Raw genomic sequence first — 16,393 nt, 5'->3', positions numbered from 1 at the left:
CTGTCCCTGCTTGACCCCCCCTGGGGCAGGGACAGACCTTCCTTCCTGCTCTGACTTCCTGACTTCCCTGCCTGGCTTCAGAGCACTTGGCCACAGGCTCACCGCCCCCAAATCTTTTCTTAGTAGGACTTAGCTTTCTTCCTTGTTGACCTCCTTGACCTGCTTCCCGCCCATCCCCCCTCGAGTGGCCTGGGCAGGGGAGGGACAGGGACAGGCCACTTTAATCTGGGGAGACTGGAAACCTCCTGGCTGGCCGAGATCTCTTCCCTCCGCCTCCACCTGCCCGTTGGTGTCTGGGAGAGGCATCAGGATCACAGCTGTCCAGGTCTGGCTGTGTCCACAAATCAGAAGAGTGGACCAACCCTTTCCCTCTCTGGACCTCACTCTCCTCATCTGTAAAAAGGGAGTGAGCAGCCCAGCTCTGCTTGCTTCACAGAGTTGCCATGAGATTCAAATAAGATGGTCCCTTCCTTCATCAAGTATTTACTAACTACTGTGCTAGGCACTGGGACATGGCCATGAACAAGACAGACTGACACTTGCCCTCAGGTTCTTATAGTCTGGGGTGGGCAGAAAGAGACAGAAATTCAATACGAATTAACCAAACCACCTAAAATGAAGGTGAGAGGGGAAATATATGGTGCTATTGGAGCAAGGCGCCAACTAGTTGGGGAAGGTATCCTTCTAGGATGAGGAGGAGTTAGGTGAAGAGGAACAAGAGGGTTCCAGGCAGAGGTAACAGTACACGCAAAGGCCCTGGGGCTGGCCCAGGGGAAAGCTTCGGAGCATTCAGGAAGGGGAAGAAGCCAGAGGTCTGGTAAGGGACTGAGGTAGGCAGGCCCTGGTGGGCCAGACTGAGAAGAGGACACAGAAGATAACAGTCTAAACAGCAGGAAGCCAGCGCTGTGGTGTCGCTGAGCCTACAGGCTTCCCGGTCCTCCAGTGTTAGTGTGTAACTGTGAGCAAGTTGCTTTCCCCCGTCAGAACCTGGGTTTTCACTCCCAGTGAAATCCAGATCATGATACCTATTGTGCCAAGGCGTTTGAAGTTTAGAGAAAATCCATCTACTGTCCGTGAACGACCTGTCCCGACACAAAAGACCACTCCATAAATGATGTCCTATTCGCAATGCAGCCTGTGGCATTTACAGGCTTTCCTGTTATTTCTTGAACATTTGTCACTGCTGAAGCTCACTAGCGGACAAGTGGGGCCGGACCCCAAATGTTTGGGAGAAGGTTTTAAACTGATAGAAGCCAAGCCACGCCTTTGTTCTTTTCTTGTCATTTGAGAAAGGGCCCCAGGGTTACAGAGGAACCTAGTTTGAGAACGATAACCCAACAAAAAGGTAAAAGAGCATCTAACACCCCTGACATCTGTGCAACAGGTTTGGATGAGTATAACAAAAGCCAAGGAGTATAGAACGTATTAGCCCCCAACTGGAAACACCAATAGGAAAATGGGTAAATAGTGGTATATTCATACATGGAAGGGAGTATTCACTGGGAAGGGTGCTAGGGCAGTTTGAGGGGACGAGGACTGTTCGTTTCTTGACCCATGTGAAGGTTACACACACATGTTCAGTTTGTGAGAATTCACCAGGCTGTCCCTTTGTGTGTGCATTTTTGTCTCTGTATGTTTCTCTATATGTACTTAGGTATGTCGGGAGGGGAGATTACACATCCACATGTACACTGCAAACACAAAGCTATTTAGGGAGAAAATAAGAATGTAGAGAGGAATTTGGCCACTGCTAACAAAATTACTTATGCATTTACCCTTTGACACAGTAATCCTCACTTCTAGGAATCTGTCCTAAATATACATAATACATGCACACAGTTATTCATTGCAGCTTCATTTGTATTAACCAAAGATGGGAATCAACCCAAACGAATAAACTATGGTAATTTATTTCTGCATATCAAACTACAGCAATCTCAGGGGCAGAAAAATAACAGCCGTGGATTTATTTTGCTCAGGGATTCTGTAGGTCAAGAATCCAGACTGGGTATTGCAGGGAGGGCGTGTCTCAATGTCATGACAGCCGAGCTTCAGCTGGAAGACCCAGATGGATGGAGGCGTCTGGAAGTTGGGATGAGGTTGGGGGAATGCTGGGAGACGTGGGGATGGAATCATCTGGAGGCTTTGTTTCTGTCACCTGGGCTGGGATGACTCCGAGGTGGGGCTTGCGGGGGACTGCTGACTGGAGCATCCACATAGGCCCTTTCCCTCATGCTTTGGGCTTCCTCACAACATGGCGGCTGGATTCTGAGAGGAAGCATCCTGACAGCAAGCATTCCAAACAGGACCAGGAACATAATTTGCAGGGCCCAGTGCAAAATGAAAATGTGGAGCCCATGGTTCAAACCTTAGGAAAATGTGTTTCTTCCTTTCTTCTACAGTCTCTCTCTCAACTTGTCATGGTGTTTTTATTTATTTACTTAATGTTGTTCTAAAAATTTTTTTAATTTAAATTATTAGCATAAATTTTACCATTCATCTTTATATGGTACAATGACAGTTTTGAATGCAGATGTGAGAGCATTTAACTCATAGGTGGAGTCACTGAAATTACAAAATTAGTATTTCAGAGCTCGTGTGTGTGTGTGTGTGTGTGTGTGTATTTCATTCTTAGCAAGACTGTGGAAATACTGCACCAAACCAATGGACCACTTTTATTTCACTTCTTGATGTGTACACCTTCTATCAACACTCTACCTCCTGTTTATCATGGGTCAAGAAGACTGAAAGGAAAGGGACTGAGGGGTACCCTGTCCTCCCCTTCCTCTGTGGGTCATCATCTCAGTGCAGGTGGTTGGCTAATACAGGAAGTCACATGGATAGGAAAGGATGCGATCAGCTTCCTGGGTTGTCTGTGGTTTTCTGGAATGTTAGTGCCTCTTTTCTGCCACCAAAGGTACTTCTAGTTGGAACAGAAAGCATGGCCTCTGTGGGCTGTACCCCTACTTACTCAATCCTAGACATCACAGGCTTACCTTGTACCCACTTGGAGGCCCTCCGAACATCCACGTGATGTGAGCTCACTAGACTTCTATGCTCATGGGGCATTGTGAACACTTTATGTGAATGGTGAGCACTATGTGTGAACAGTGGACACTGTATGTGATCGGTGGGCACCGTATGTGATTGGTGGGCACCGTATGTGAACAGTGGAAACTGTATGTGAACGGTGGGCACTGTATGTGAACGGTGGACGCCCTTACTGCATGTTCTGCTCACATGCAGCAGCCACTGTCCCATCGGACTTCACTTCCAAAACACAAGTTCAAAGATGAAATTAAGAATTTCAAGATGTGGGGCTCCTGGGTGGCTCAGTCGTTAGGCATCTGCCTTCAGCTCGGGTCATGATCCCAGAGTCCTGGGATCGAGCCCTGTGTCGGGCTCCTTGCTCAGCAGGGAGCCTGTTTCTCCCTCTCCCACTCCCCCTGCTTGTGTTCCTTCTCTCTCTGTCAAATAAATAAATTAAATATTTAAAAAAAAAAGAATTTCAAGATGTGATAGCAGAGCACTAAAACAATTAAAACAATTAAATTGTTTTTAATTTTAATTGTTTTAATACTCTGCTGAGCCCTTCTGAGCATGGGACCCTATGTACAAGGTTAAGCGTGTTATGGAAGCCGCGTAGCAGGCATCCCAAACACACACACAAATAGAGTGGCAGGGAGCTAGTGTACATCTACCCTCCACATAGGCATGTGCTTCACTGTGCCATCAGACTTCACTTACAAAACACAAGTTCAAAGATACAACACTCATTAAGAATTTCAAGACTGTAGCAGAGCATGAAAACAAGTGAATGACCCTTCTGAGCACAGGGCCCTATGCCACTAAATAGGTCGTAGGTCCACAAAGCCTTTCCTGGTTCCTAAGCCAAATGGAAGGTACATGGTAAGGCCTACCTGCAGCTTGAGCTTGAGGCCTTTTATGACCTGGATGCTAAATCACACTATAAAAACATCGCTTCCGCCTATTCTAGTGGTCAACGCCCTCACAGAGCCCCAGCCCAGATTTGGGGAGTAGGTCATAGATCCCACCTCTCAATGGGAAGAGTGCCAAAGAATATACAACCTTTTAAACACACACACACACATGCCCCACTTTGGGTGGCAATGTGCCCCTATAAAGGTCACACTTCCCAGAATTCTTTGATATTAAAGTAGATCATGTGCCAGGTTCTGGACAATAATAGGTAAGAAGAGATGTCAAGTCAGGAAAATAGGAAAGCTGACCCACCAGAAGGTGGACTCCTTTGCCCTCCCCCTTTTCTTTTACCTGAGGTGCAGGTGTGATGGCTGGAGCACCAGCAGCTTGGGCCATGAGGTGAGCTGATAGATAGAAGCCACAAACTGGGCTGGAGGCAGAATGATGGAAGGAGTTGGGATTTCTTTTGACTGCGGAGCTGCTACACCAGCCCTGGACCACCATACACAGTGAGAAACAGACTTTTATTGTCTTCAAGCCACTGTTATTTGGGATTTAAAATTTTAAGCGATACACATTTTTCCCAGGGAATGTGGGAAGATGTGAGATTCCAAAAGAAAAGCGCCAAGAATGCTGCCTGGTGCTAACTCCACTGTGATTCTCCTACAAGAAAGGATTTCTAGAGAAAGAATTTGTTTGTCATGACGATTCTGACCCTGCATCATGGCTGATGGAATCTTCTCAGAACTCAAATAAAATCAGGTCATTCTCATGCTCGAAATCCTTCCGTGGCTGCCCATGGTCACCAGACTCCAGAGTAAAGAAGAGAACTCCAAGGGCAAGGGTGCGGAGCATCCAACACCTTGCTACCTTTCCAGCTTCATCTCCCACATTGCTTAGGACTAATGCTATTTTGCTTTCCAAGAAATGCCTACCTGTGCATGAGGACAAGGGAAAAGCAGGGTCTGGGGATAATGTCTGGTGTCTTGAACCAGGCCTCACCTGAAGCCAGCATCACTGCGGACTTTTCAGCTCCTTGAACCAGTAGAAGGTCTGGTTTTGCTCAAGCCTACCTGCAGCTTAGAGAAGCCCAAACTGCACAAGAGCACAGCTGTGAGGGGTTTCAGGAGTCAGCAGAGGATGCCAGGTGTCCGGTGTGGTCCTTCCTGGGCTTTGCAATGAAACCATGCTGTAGTGATCTGCCCTGGACAACTATTCTCATCTTTTCTGAAAATCACAGGCCGGGGCACCCGGGTGGCTCAGTCAGTTAAGCGTCCGACTCTTGGTTTCAGCTCAGGTCATGATCTCAGGGTCCTGATCTCAGGGTCATGAGATCGAGTCCTGAGTCAGGCTCCCCCACTCAGCGTGGAGCCTGCTTGAGGTTCTCTCTCTGCCTCTCCTTCTGCCCCTCCCCCCACTGGCTCTCGCTATCTCTCTCTCCCAAATAAATAAATAAATCTTAAAAAAAAAAAAAATCACAGGAGCGCCTGGGTGGCTCAGTCAGTTAAGGGTCTGCCTTAGGCTCAGGTCGTGGTCCCAGGGTCCTGGGATCGAGCCCCGCATCGGCCTCCCTGCTCCGCGGGAAGCCTGCTTCTCCCTCTCCCACTACCCCGCTTGTGTTCCCTCTCTCGCTATGTCTCTCTCTGTCAAATAAATAAATAAAATCTTTAAAAAAAATAAAATAAAAATAAATCACAGAAAAACGAGAGCTTTCAGAGCCCCTGCTCTGAGACAACACTGTCCTCTAAGCTACACAGGTGGAAACACTCATGGGGGATGCACACGCTCATCACCTTGACCGTGGAGGCGGCTTCAGAGGTACACACGTTAAAACTTATCAGATGATTCACTTTACATATGGGCAGTTTATCACATGTCAATTTAACTTCAGTAAAGCTGTTTTAAAAAAAGAAAAGTTATTGAATTAGACACTAGATAAAATACAAGCTATTGCTTTCTCTTCATGTCCAAAGTTCCTCAGACAGAGCGTCCACCAGACATAGAGGCTACCATTTAGAACTGAGAAGATACAATATTTCATTTAGTCCACACAGCTCAGCACATAATTGTCTCTGTTCTTTAAAGATTTTATTTATTTATTTGAGGCGGGGAGCAGAGGGAAAAGGACAAGCAGATTCCTCACTGAGCGCGGAGCCTGACGTGGGGCTCAATCTCAGGACCCTGAGATCATGACTGGAGCCGAAACCAAGAATCAGACGCTTAACTGACTGAGCCGCCCAGGTGCCCCTGTCCCTGTTCTTTATATAAGAAAATGAGATAAAGTGACTTGCTGTGATTTTTCCATCTGCCTCGGCTCCTTATAAAGCACCTCACAAAACTGTAATGATTGATCCAATGTGACACAGGTATGAGGATAAATAATCCATGGGACATATATGTATTATTTTTACTAATGTCACTTCACCTTTGGGAAGAAAACAACTAACCAGAGTTGTGATCAAAGGGACTCTTCTACTTGACCCCTGTCCCAGGGCCCATGGGGTAGGAGGAGTCTTCCGCTCTTTGACTGGGATGGCCCATATCCAAAGGCCTTTCTGGGACTCACTGCCTTCAGGATAGGGGCTCCAGCACCCCTGTGTGGGCAGCAGGCTTTACTAGGTTCCTGTGATGTTATGATTTATCATAAGAAACATACAGATTCGGTCTTCATCTCCATTTCTGGCACACAGTGCCTAAATGCTTGGAATTTCCTGAGCAATAAGATCCAGGAGAGCATCTTTTGTCATATTTGGTGGTTTGTCATTGGTTCCTGAAAAATGTTCCCAGCCCTGAAGGTGAAGGAATTTCTTTTTACTCACCTGCGTGTTTGTTCATGAGGTGACTCTTTGGGAAGCCCCAAGGCTGGGGGCTGGTTGCCACGGGAACCAACCAGGCTCAGACTTTTGGCCCCACCCCACGGGCACCCCCAGGCAGTGGGCCGTGGCCAGGAGCTGGAGGTGGAATCCTCGGCCTATGGCCAATGATTTCATCAATCCTGCTCCTGTAATGAAGCCTCCATACAAATCCCAAAGTCCAGGCTCCAGAGAGCTGCAGAGTTAGTGAGCACACGGAGCAGCAGGTTGAGAAACACACCCCAGGGAACATGGAAGCTCCGCCCCCTTCCCTCCTACCCTGCCCCACGCATCTCTTCCACGTTCCCGAGTCATATCCCCTTATGACAAACAGGTGATCTAGGAAGTGAACTGTTTCCCTGAGTTCTGGGAGCTGCTCTAGCGATTCGTCAAACCTGAGGAGGGCGTCTTGGGAACCTCTGCTTGATAGCCCGCACTCAGAAGCACAGGAGACAACTTGAACTTGAAACTGCCATCTGACGGGAAGGGAGGGCGGTCCTGGGTGTCAGAATGGACTTAAGTGGTGGGACACCCAGCTGGTGTCGCAGAACTGCTGGATGCCGGGAAAACCCACATGTCTGGGCTCCGAAAGGAAGGGGTGTTGCAGTGGAGTGTTGAGAGCCCAGGAGCTCACGCGAGGGCTGCTTTCCCTTCGAGCTGCCCACAGCGCCCCCACCCAGGCAGCCTGGCACAGGGACCATGGTCTCAGGTGTTCTCGACTCACAAGTCCCAGGGGTCTCACTGGTCTCACTGTGGGACCTGCATCCTCTTTCCTCCAGATTCCCCGCCCCCCCAAGCTGTCCAGGTCACAAGAGTAGCTGCTGGCCAGAGGCCAAACCCTGGAGTTATGCTGGCCCTCCTACCCCACCTTCACCTGCTGCCCACCTCACCCCCGCTGGGCCCCTGAGCCCTCCCCAGCCCAGCCCTTCAGCCCTGAGGGCCCAAAGGATATGAGGATGCAGTTACTGAAGGGATCCCAGAAGTCAGACAGAAGGCCCAGAATGGACAAGTATTTGTGGTTCGCTTTTCTACATATACGCATTACACACACCCACAGGCAGAAATGGAGATCCATAGATCCATGTGTCTGACACCTGCCTCGGGATAATCACAACCCATAGGCTGTGAAAAGAGCTGGCAGATTTAATAATGCACAACCACTCAATACCTGTGTGATCTTGGGCAAACTACACATCTTCTCTGTGCCTCATGTCCCCTCCGTTAACAAGCTGGTAATGAGACCTGCCTGTGGGGTCATTGGAGGAGTAAATCAATGCACAGGGCTCTTCGTGTGTGTCCTTCTGTGGATCCCTTTGGCATCGAGTGAAATCATGGAGCCCTTCTCAGAATGCTGTTTTCAACTGCTTGAAATAAAATACATTGAATTATGAAGGAAACAAATTATATTAATTAAAAAGTGGTCCTCAAAATATTTTTAAAGAACACAGTTGTGATATGGTACTATACATGCTTTTTGGTGAACACTTAACTAACAAGCTCTAGTGGTCTCAAGATCTCATAAGTACTGTAATTGCAAAATAATGATGAGTGCTAACAATATTTGGAGATACCCATAACCACTGTGGTAGGATATGAAAGTAGCTATGATTTCTAATGGTGGCCAAGTTCCAGGCTCTGCTGACACTCTGTGGCTTGTGTCCCACATTCATAATCGAAGGAAGTGCTGAATTTAATTACAGGTGAATGAAGATGAATCCCATTCACGGACCCCAGCATGACCCCAGGTTAAGAATCCTTGAATTAAGGGGTGCCTGGGTGGCTCAGTCCTTAAGCGTCTGTCTTCGGCTCAGGTCATGATCCCGGGGTCCTGGGATCGAGCCCCACATCGGGCTCCCTACTCAGCAGGAAGCCGGCTTCTCCCTCCCCTACTCCCCCTGCTTGTGTTCCTGCTCTCGCTATCCCTCTCTCTGTCAAATACATAAAATCTTAAAAAAAAAAAAAAAAAAAGAATCCTTGAATTAAGACATATAATATGCTTAGAACAGCCCCTGGTACATAGCAAATGTTGATAAATATTATTATTACAATATCTTGTTAGTAAGATAATCTCTTTGTGTATAATTAATACCAAAACTGAGATTAAGATATTGTTAATAGAAGATGTAAATGGGAAAGGAAAGACTTCTGGGCCAAGAAAAGTACCTAAAGATGCCGCCCGATTTGAGCGGGAATGAGCCTGTCGCTCCAAACTGAGTAATATCTGGAGATCTTTAGGGAGAAGGAATCCTCCCGGACCTACCAGCGTTGATTTCCGTTGAGAAAGAGAGAGCAGGCCCGACATCCGGGAGCTGGCTTGGATGTGAGCAGCTGAGCCTGATGTCCTGTTGAACAGAAACCAAGACAAGGTGTTCTGTGCCTGATGAACCAAGACAAAAGCAAGACCGCTGTGTAATCATGTCTGAACAAAGACAAAACTCAACCACTTCCAAGCCACCAAAATGATGGATCCAGTGCCCCCGCCTCTGTAGGACTCACTCAGAGCCTTAGTCCTGCTCCGGTCCGCCTTCTCCACAGAGAAGGTTGATCAAGAGCCCAGCCATGGAACTACTCCCACTTCCTGACAGCCACGCAACCTAGAGGAAAACCTACTCCCTTAAACTCTCCTCAAGATCACCTAACACAAACCCAAATCCTATAATAAGCCTTTCCCAACAGCCTCCCTGAGATGCCTCAGAGTTCCCTATGGGGACACAGCCTCTCTTGCTGCAATGAGTCATCAACCCAACTTGTCCGACTCCCGGAGCGCTCCTGGTGGTCTTAGGCTGGAGGGCATGGACAGAAAAACACTTGTTTGTGTATGCGCATAAAATGGGCTCTCAGCTCCTCAACCTGACAGCTCAAACAAGTAGGGGCGCCCAGCTGGCTCAGTCAGTAGAGCACGTGACTCTTGATCTCAGTGTCGTGAGTTCAAGCCCCATCTGAACACAGTTCTCAACTAAAATTTGGGGAAAAACTAAAAATTAAATACTAACACACTATAAAACTAGTTGTTGTTGTTGTTATTATTTTTATTATTATTATCATTCCACCAAGCAGTTATTATTATTATTATCATCATTCCACCCAAGCAGTCTCACTCATTCAAATTTCACCACCTCCCATAAAATTAATTCTGTGTCCATGTAGGATTAGGTTCAACATCATGTAACAGAAAACTCAGACAACATAGACTTACGAAAGAAAGTGGCTTGTGTAAGTCCCCCATGATGTGTGGGCTTAAACTAACCGGGGGTTGGCTCCTGGCTCCGAGGGTTGACAGTTTGGACTGGGCTCAGTGGGAAGGGCTTGTGTCTGAGTTCATCTCCCGTCTGCAATCAGCGTGGTAGAAGGCCTCCTTCCCTTGGCTGCTGGTGGGCTATAGGCAAGGGGAGTGGAGGTAACTGGGCCACACATCCTCTCATCTCCGCAGGCTGCTGGGTTGCCCCCATGGTGGTCTCGGAGTCCCTGGGGCAGCAAGGCCCAGGCACAAGGCCTTTTCAAGCTTTGCCTTTTTCCCATTGACCAAAGCAAGTCACACGGCTCAGCCCAGATTCCAGGGACTCAGGTCTTGATGAGGGAAGCTGCAAAATCACATGGCAAAGGGGTTAGCATACAGGAATGGGAGGAATCTGAGATCATTACTGCAAAAGATCTACCACAGTTTGTTTCATCTCTCATGTCAAAAAGTCTGGGGAGCCAACCGGAAAAAAACTCAATGACCAAAGTTGGAACAACTTGAGTGAAAACATAGAGCTGTATTGAGTTATAACCCAAAGAATAAAATAAATATTCATGAGTCCATTCTGGAATATGGATATATTAAAATGTGATATTTATCAAATCAAATAAATGATTGAGTAAATTAGTGGATGGATGGATGGATGGACGGATGGATGGGTAGATAGAAAGATAGATGATAGATAGATAGACAGATAGATAGATAGATAGATAGATAGATAGATAGATATAAACAGAAGAAATAAATCTCTTGTGCAGAAGAGCTCCAAGTAATTTACATAAGATGTTCCACCCTTAAGGAAGGGAAAATAAGTCCCCACGCCTTAAGTCCCCACGCCTTAAGCCATAACCCCACGCCTTATGTGCTGCACATAGTGACCTAATTCCAAAGAGCACAGCACAGAAAGAGAGAAAAAAGAATAACTTTAGAGAATCTGACAGTGATCAAAGTTCAGATCCATATGTATAAGTCGTGTTGGCAGTATCTACCCTTGAGAGACTGTGAGAACAGCCACTTTATCTCAGTGGTCTTCCTCCCAAAACACATTCCCCTGGTCTAATTATAAAATCTTCAGACAAATCAGGCACAACATACCTGACAAGTACTCCTCAAAACTGTTTAGGTCATTAAAAACAAAAACAAAAAATCTGAGAAACTGTCACAGTCAAGAGAAGCCTAAGAAAACATGACAACTAAATGTAATTTGGTATCTTGGATGGGATCCTAAAACGGAAAAAGGACAGTTAGGAAAACCTGAGGAAATCTGAATGAAGTACGGATTATTTTTAGTTAATAATAACGTAACAGTATTGGTTTGTTAATTGTGACAAGTGTACCATACCAATATAAGATGTTAATAATAGAGGAAACTGGATGTGGTCTATATAGAAATTCTTTGTACTATCTTTGCAATAATTCTGTGAATCAAAAGCTGTTGTAAGAAAAATTAAAAGTGTATTTAAAAAAAGATCAATCCAGGCCAGGGCTGGTGCAGTCTCTATGGTATTATCAACATTTCACATTCCCACTAGTTTTGTGTTGCTTCATTCTTATCTTATGGCTTCATCCTCAAGATCAATTCTTGACCCAAAATGGCTGCTGGAGCTCCAGCCATAATGCCTGAGTTCCACATAGGAAGAAGGAGAAAGAAGGGAAACTCTGCTTTCATCCCAGCTGTATCAGTGTCTTCCAAGGATATTTCCCAGAAATCTCACCTAACAACTTCTTCTCATTGGCCACCAGTAGCTGCAAGAGAGGTTGAGAATGTAGTCTTCTGTGTACATCACAACTGGAATAAAATCAGAGGTTGGTCAACAAAGAAAGAGGAGAGAAGGGAATTCCATAGGCAACTGGCAGCCTTTCAGGTGCTATTAGAATTCCATTTAAAGATGAGAAAAAATGAACTTCAGAGAAATCAGTGACTTGCCCATGGTCTGTGGACCAAGCAAGGAGGAAGATGGATTTGACCTCAAAAGCCATAACTCTTAAGCCTATGACCCTAACTGCCGAGGCACGGCATCAATGTAACAACATTAATTCAGTGATAGGGATGCTGTTGCTTTGCTAAGCCTGAATTGCAACTAACAGAGTGAATGTGGGACATTCAGTCATGCTGCCATTTCTGTCGGTTGGTCACACACTTCTGCCCAACTCTGTGTGCTAATGACATTATTCTCCCACCACTTGGCTCTGTTTCACCCACAGTGACCTCTGCATCACCTGGCCTTCACTTAGCAGGAATTCATCTTTACATTTCAAAGCCACCCCTGCCTCATCCCTCAGAGCTGGTGACAGTGGTCAAGATCACAGGCTCTGGGGTCAGCCCCGGGTTCAAAACCTGGCTGCACCCCTTGCTCGCTGTTGACCTGGTTGCAAATTACTTCACCTCTCTGTGCCTCAACTTCCTGGTCTGTGAAACGGGGAGGATAATAGTCCCTATCTTACAGAGTTGTTGTGAGGGGTAAATGAATACTCCGTGAAAAGTGCAAAGCACAGTGCCTGGCCCCTAGTTAGTGCTCAGTAAATGTTATTCCTTGGTGCCAGTGTGATTGCCAGCCCAAATACAATCTCAGGTAGGACTCAGCTGTGGTCATGTAGAGGACGCATGAGATGCTTGAGTTACTTTTCTAGGGTTATCACCAAAATCCCTCTGGAGAACTCATTAACCACCACCCCGATATTTCCCCCTATATCAGCTTGGAAAACACTGATTTGGAGCAAAAAGCTTGGGCGTTTCAGATCTGGCTCAGACTCATTCCGCCATGACCTTGTGCTGTGACCTTGGACAAGGCCCTGTCAATCTCTGGAATCAGTTTGCTTGAATGGGATGTTGATACTATTGCAGAACCAAATGGGACCATTAATTGGGAATGGAATTTGTGATCTGTGATCTGCTGGTGGACCTGAGGTTCATCTGGGGGAAACAGGTTCTGCTAGTAATTATGGACTACTCCTGCCTACTCCAGGAACAGCTCCGCCTCAGGGCCGGGGTCTGGGAGACTCAGGAGCTCTCCAGGGTCTGTCCCAAACCTGCTATGTGGCTTTAAATAAAGCCCTCCCTCTCTCTGGTCCTCAGTTTCCCCACCTGCTCATGGAGGTCCTCCCTGCCCCTGGTTCCATCCCACTGGACCACACAGGGAGGCTAAGTGATTTACCTAAAGTCACATGTGCAGAACGAGACTGATTCCAGTGCTCTTTCTGCACAGAAGCACCCCAAAACTGCCTGCACGGACCAGAGGGGTCACTGCTCCATCCCATAGTCTGCCCTCAACCCCCAACAAGGCTCTGTCCCCTCCAGTCACCACATCGGCCAAGGGGAATGGGGTGACAAACACCAGAAAGTGACTAACCAAGAAGGTGAGCAGTGGATTTATGGGAAGGGGTCCCCCGGGTGGGGAAAGAACAAAGCCCCAGTATGAGGACTCAGGCATGTGTAGGGGCCTCGGTGGCAGAGCCTGTGGCTGTCCTCTCTAGGGTCCTGGCCAGGGATGACACATCTCCAACCACCCTCTGCCTGTGCGCCCTCCATTCAGGTGTCAACTTCCCAGGAGAGACTCTGGCTGCCCGGCCCGCAGTCAGGTGTCTGTTACCACCAGCGAGTCCGTTGTGCACAGAGGATAGCAGGCACAGCTCAAACGTGGCCAGTGGGGACACCGTTTGTGCCTATGACACACATTTCCCACCTCCAGGCATTTGCACGAAGCTATTGCCATCGCTCTAGAGAAAAATAGGAGGTAGTTCCCAGAACTGCAAACAGAAATGAATGCACATTTTTATTTCCCAAAACCTGCCTGTGGGCTTAGCGTGTAGAAGCACCGTGATACTTGGGGCCTGGTTTTAGACGGTGCAGGGCCAGAGAGTTGGGGGGAAAGAACTAGTTTTGTTTGACCAGAAATACATGCAGGCCTGGCCCAGCCCACAAATGTTTGTCTCCAAGGAAACTAAACTTCCCTCGCCCTGGAGTCTCTCGCCTGTTGCCCCTTCCAGCAGGCACTCGGAATGATGATGATGATGATGATGATGATGATGATGATGATGATGATGATGATAAAACCAGCTGACAGTTTCTTGAGGTGCTCAACTAGGTCTCTGACCCGCATCTCATGTAATGGTGGGAATGACTAATAGCTCCATCTTACAGGTGAGAAGACTGGGGCTCAGAGGGCTTAAGTGATTAATCCAAGGTCACGGCTAGTTAGAGGCAGAGCCAGAATTTGAATCCCCAAATGGCCAACTGTTAGAGCTACAAGGGCCCTCCCAAACACATCTAGGCCACAGATCATTTCGAAGATGGGGAAACCAAGGCCCATAAGAAGGTAGAGTTTGGGGCCATGCACTTGTGCATTTATGGTGCTCCTACCAAGAGTTTCACGCACCTTAGCTCACTGACTATCTGGAGGATGGCCTTCTTGCTCCCAGTTTACGGACTGGACACTGCAGCTCAGCAAAGGGGCATCCCTTGACCAGAGTCCTGCAGCTGGTGAGTAGCACAGCTGGGATCCTAACCACAGGCCCTCTGACCTAAGCCTGTGCTTTGTCCTTCTCAGCTGGGGTCCCAGATTTGGGCCTGGCTCCTGCACCCTCGGGACCTGTTCTGCTGTGGGGGTGAGAACTCTACCTCCTGGCCACCTGGCTTGGCCCAGCAGGGAGCCTGCCTGAGCTTGCTGCCCCAGGAGCTCAGGGTATTCAGTGGGTGGCCAGAAGCCGGCTCTCTGGGGGGCCAGGGCCCCGATGGTGGAGGTGTTGGCAGAGGGGTTCATACTGCAGCCTCCTAGGAGATGAGAGGCTGGGCCTGCTGGGGCCTCTACGGCTGGGGCAGCTTCTGCCTGATGGTGTCTCTCTGTAAGAACCAGCGTTCAAGTCCTAGCTGCTCTCTGGGCCTCAGTTTCCCCATCTGTACATGAGGAGGTTGGATTTAAGGACCCTCTTAGCTCTGACACTATAGGATTCTAGGATGCTTGTATCAGTTATCCATTGCTGAGTAAACATTATCACAAATGTAGTGACTGAAAACCACAACCTTACGGTTTCTGTAGATCAGAAGTCCAGGCATAGCCAGGGTCTCTACTCGGGGTCTTTCTGGGCTGAAATCCAGCTGTCAGCTGGGTGTTGTTCCTTTGTGGAGGCTCAGAGTGGTTCAGGTGGTCCACCAAGTTCAGGTCCTGGTGGTTGCCGGTCTGAAGTGTATATTTCCTTGCTGGCTGTTGGCCGGGGTGGGGGTGGGGAGTCACTCTCGGCTGCTATCTGAGAGGCCACCTCAGATTCTATCACCCTTTGTGTCCTCTTTCCCTCGCCTCCCACATCCAATACTTGCCCTGTCGGCTCCACTCTCAGAGCAGATCCAGAATCTGACCATCCGCACCCTCTGCCCCCTTCATCTCAGTCCCCCTCCTCCGTCTCCGGCCAGGACTGTGCAGTACCCTCCTCATCGGCCTCCCCGCTGCCTCCCTGGCTGCCCTGCAGCCCATTCTCCACTGGGCAGCCTGGCACAGGGGAGGATGTTCAAATACAAGTCTGATCCTGTCCCACCTCTGCTTAGAAACCGCCCATGGGTTCTCGGAGTAAAAGCCAACGTCCTCACCATGATCTACAGGCCCTACCCTATGAAGCCCTATTACAACTGACCCCACCTCCAAGCCCTCTCCCCGCCCACTCACTCCATTCCCACCAGCCTGGCCTCCGTGCTGTTCCTCAAACACAGCAGGTACACCACCCACCCAGTTCCTCTGCCTACAACACTCTTGCCACAGACATCCATGAGGCTTCCCTTGCCCCCTTCCAGTCTCTGATGAAATGTTACCTGCTTGCGGAAGCCTGCCCTGGCCACGCTATTTTATTTTTTTATAAGACTTTATTTATTTGACAGAGAGAAAGAGCACACAAGCAGGGGGAGCAGCAGAGGGAGAGGGAGAAGCAGACTCTCCACTGAGCAGGAAGCCTGATGCAGGGCTCAATCCCAGGACCCCGAGATCGTGACCTGGGCCGAAGGCAGATGTTTAACCGACTGAGCCACCCAGGCGCCCCTGACCACGCTATTTTAAAGCAGAATCCGGGGCGCCTGGGTGGCTCAGTTGGTTAAGCGTCTGCCTTCAGCTCAGGTCATGATCTTGGGGTCCTGGGATTGGGCCCCACATTGGGCTCCCTACTCAGCAGGGAGTCTGCTTCTCCCTCTCCCTCTGCCCTTCCTCCTGCTCATACTCTCTTTCTCTCAAATAAATAAATAAAATCTTTAAAAATTAAAAAATAAAAGCACAATGCCTGCTTCTAATAAAGTTAAATATACACTTACCAGGAGGCCCAGCATTTACCCAAGAGACATGAAAGTGTACGTGCACGAGAGCTGTGCAGGGATGTTCATAGC

At 48.2% G+C, this 16,393-nt stretch overlaps 1 protein-coding gene across 8 annotated transcripts in view; it reads right to left on the bottom strand.

Moving 5' to 3' along the window:
• FAM110A (family with sequence similarity 110 member A) overlaps positions 1-16,393 on the bottom strand; it is a 52,594-nt gene that overhangs the window by 15,642 nt on the left and 20,559 nt on the right. Inside the window, exons 3-5 of one of the 8 annotated variants that reach the window (XR_010405812.1) lie at positions 9,991-10,375; positions 8,958-9,171; positions 1,681-8,155 (exon numbers count right to left, since the gene is read on the bottom strand). The gene's annotated coding sequence lies outside the window, so the exon portion shown is untranslated. Of the gene's footprint in view, positions 1-1,680; positions 9,172-9,198; positions 10,376-16,393 lie in introns of those variants that run through there. The other 7 variants (XR_010405814.1, XR_010405816.1, XR_010405809.1 and 4 more) reach the window with 7 other exon arrangements.

Source organism: Mirounga angustirostris, unplaced genomic scaffold, assembly GCF_029215605.1.
Source record: "Mirounga angustirostris isolate CCGP_5_RB_7025 unplaced genomic scaffold, mMirAng1.0.hap1 SCAF_10, whole genome shotgun sequence".
Lineage (NCBI taxonomy): Eukaryota > Metazoa > Chordata > Mammalia > Carnivora > Phocidae > Mirounga > Mirounga angustirostris.
This window is presented reverse-complemented; position numbering and strand designations above follow the sequence as displayed.